Here is a 3622-nt window from a genome sequence, read left to right on the forward strand (position 1 = left end):
TTCGTAGAACTGTAATGCGTTACATCTGCCTTACCTCCGTGAGTTACTGAGATGAAACAGCTGCAAAACTCACACAGCGCTCTTCCTGATCTATACGTCCTTTCTTGACAAAAGAACATTTTTTTGTGTAATCATCCAAAAAGTGACACTTGCTCTTTGCATCTTTAGGCTTTTTCGTAAGCTATGATAAGTTTATTAGACGGTAAACAGAGCGACAATAACATTTTAGCAATCGAAGTACACGTCACTATACACTTCACGTTCTATATGTCCACAGTAAACACTTCAAACATCACTAACTTGCACTCGTTGTTCGTATTACGTTTAGAAAGAATCGTCTTATGAGATCGCTGTTCAAATTCGAGCTGTCCCATTCTTCCGCGTGGCGCTACTTAAATAGTTCCGGCCCCGTATTACGGAAGAAGTCTGGTATTTTCTTGAATGATGACGCTAGATCTAGAAAGTGCTTGCATCGTCGATACAGTATTCGCAACATGCAACGCCATCTGTGAGACCACCTTGCCAAGATAAACTTGTTGGCAAAAATAAAACTGAGGCTGCGTTTACAAGATGCGCTAACTGCTGTCGTTAGTTAAGTACTCGAGCCAAGTTCGTTACAGTATTTTGCAAAATCGGGACAAAACTGATTCTTGTCGCGATGTCGGGACAAGAAGGTCAATAACGGTGGTGGTCCTGAAATATCGGGAAGGATGGCATCCCTAGCTGCGCCCATACAAAAATACAGCCAGAGAAGCAGTGGAAGGAGACACTTCCCAACGGCATATCAAACTGTCCGCGCCAGTCTAACGCCCACGTGCGCTGTGCCTCGGATGACGTCAGCGCTGGGCAGATTTTAATGCGTTCTCGGTAAAAGTAGGAAGTGAACTTGCGAGAGCTGTTCACAGTCTGGATCGCTTAGATTTCGCACAAGTAACTGTTTGTGTGCTATTCGTAATGTTGACAAAACCACGTAGCAAGTGGCAAGCAATTAATTTGTTTTGACGAGAAGTCAAGAGCAATGGACCATTATACTTGGAACTTCCCGTACAGGTCGCCTCTGAATTGTGAATAGTGCTGTTTCCGATAAGGATGATAATTACAATAATGAGACTCATATTTTGTACGTGTGAACTTTTACAGCATATATCAGCCAGTTAAAACTCAAAACTTTTAATTGCAATTCCTGATCCCACTGAGTAAATAGCAAGTACGAAACTTCTCTTTCAGTGAGCACAAAGAGTAATGTGGACTTGCAGACCGAAAGTTGTGGGTTAGTATGTTCTCCCCAGCTTTCTGGTTGACTGCGAAAATAGTTTTCAGACCGCTGTAGAAGGCGAAGGTAGGTGGAAAGCACGCACAGCCAATTTGAGTCTTTTTGATAGCGACATAACGAGGTGATGACCATTTGATTATTACCCGCCGCTCCACAAAAGGACGGACAGCAAAATTCTCGAAACTAACTGAGTTCATGTTTACCCTGTATGGGAAATACCAAGCCCCCATCATAACGATTGACTTGATAGTGTCACTGAAGGTGCCGACCGCGCGTAGTGTTGTCCAAGTGTGTTAGATGACTATGAGGCAGGAAACGGAGAGAGTGAAACTGCGTGCCCACAGATGCTCCACCCCCTCACGAGGAACGCTAATGGAACCACTCACTGGCCATAAAGTCCACATCCGACGCACGGACTACCGTCAACACCCATACGATTTACGGTTTAACTCTGAACACTGGTCCACTGTACAGTTACAGTGTTAACGAACTGTACCTCGTCACTTTTTCTCCCCTTGCAGATCTCACCACCAGCAGTCCAATACACGTCGTCTTCTGGTCGAGCGCCTCCTCGAAAGCGTGTATTAGCTACCTCGGTTACAGAGAAGTGTCGCATATTATAAACTTGGTTCAAAATCTCGTTGAGCCACAACTGAGTAACCATACGATAAACACTTGAGCGATTTGGAGAGTCTGCCATTGGGGAATCTTCCTCATGCCCCCCTACACTACTTTAAATGTTATAATTGATTCCTCATTAAGTAGAGAGATAAAAAGATATTCCTCACTTTATTTTTATCTTCGTCTTCAATACGTATGTATGTTGTATGTTAACCAGGGACCTAGAAACGACGGAGAGGCTCTGTCCCCGCCGCAGCTGCTTGGTCCACAACCCCATGACGACTACCGCATTCCACTTCACCCCTCAACCGCCCCACACCGAATCCAGGATTATTGTCTTATAAAGTCATCAGATATTAAAACAAATTAGAAAACGACTTATACAAGATATCTGTGTGCTGAGAAAAATGGAAATTGACTCTCTTGAAAAGTCTGAAGTCATCCGCATGTTTATTAAAAGGAATCCACTAAATTCGGTTTACAGGATAAAACACACGATTGTAATGGCGGTAAATTAAACCAAAATCTTGGGAATAACTTAAAATGCAACTGTCACAGGGATAATGTTGTGAGGAAAGCAACCAAAGACTTCGATTTATTTGTAGAATACTTAGAAAATACAACAGGTCCTCTAAAGAGACTACTTACCACTATGCTTTCCAGCCTTCTTCTGGAGTATTGCTGTCAGATTGGGATCCACAGCAGATAGAATTGATCGAAAAAGTTCACAGAAGGGCAGCTCGTTTTCTGGGGAGAGACTGTCACGGATAGATATGCGAATTGGGGTGGCAATCGTCAAAACAATGGCGTTTTTCGTTGAGGCAGGATTTTCTCATGAAATTTCAGTCGCCAACTTTTTCCTCAGAGTGTGATAATACTTTGTTTGACGCCCACTTAATACGGACGAATGTTAATCATAATAAAATAAGAGAAATTAGAGTTTGCAAGGAAAGATAAAAGAGTTCGTGTTTCCTGCGCGCTGTTCGAGAGGAGAACAGTAGAAAAACAACTTGGAGCCATGAACGCTCTCCGGGCGCGGAAGCGCCGTCTTATGTGAAGGAGGCGGTCTTCCAAAATTCCTTTTTGCTGAATGTACGGAGATGATACATACTCCGTTGAATATGTGAATTAGCGACTACTTTGAATCTTCAACGCTCTAACTGATAGTTTCTGTGTACCAGGAATCGATAGTTTTAAATTATGCAAGTGTGTACAACAAATGAGCAGTATCTTTTCATAATACTGTCATAGCCTCCGTAAGGATGTTAGTATTTAAAATGAAAGGGGGCACCCGGGATTGAACCGGGGACCTCTCGATCTGCAGTCGAATGCTCTACCACTGAGCTATACCCCCTACGACACACTTTTGCAAATCTATAGTATAAAGGGCACTACCGACACAATTTGATGGAACTGGACGGGCGGTTACGATTTGTTCTTGCATTGTGAGTGCAATGGTCGTTTACCACTTTTACGAACGCGTGCGCGGAAACCAAAGTCGCTGCATGAGATGAGCTAATGGCGTCTGCAGCCTGCAGCGAATTGTTTTTTAGATCTACGATTAAATAGAATATTCGGGAAAATACCGTGTTATTCCAAATAGTGAGTTTGTTAGGTTCTTCGTTTCGCAAGCCTAGAACGTGAGGTGCTAACTGCAGGTGGAGGCAACACACTAACTCAACAGCGAGGCGATATTTGTTGTCGGAAACGAAAAGAGATTATTTCGTC

General features: G+C 43.2%; 1 non-coding gene across 1 annotated transcript; it reads right to left on the bottom strand.

Moving 5' to 3' along the window:
* Nucleotides 1-3176: 3176 nt before the first annotated feature.
* Nucleotides 3177-3248, bottom strand: Trnac-gca (transfer RNA cysteine (anticodon GCA)). The gene has a single exon. It is a non-coding gene; the product is annotated as a tRNA-Cys (tRNA).
* Nucleotides 3249-3622: the final 374 nt, after the last annotated feature.

The sequence above is a fragment of the Schistocerca serialis genome, chromosome 2, assembly GCF_023864345.2.
Source record: "Schistocerca serialis cubense isolate TAMUIC-IGC-003099 chromosome 2, iqSchSeri2.2, whole genome shotgun sequence".
In the NCBI taxonomy this organism is placed as follows: domain Eukaryota; kingdom Metazoa; phylum Arthropoda; class Insecta; order Orthoptera; family Acrididae; genus Schistocerca; species Schistocerca serialis.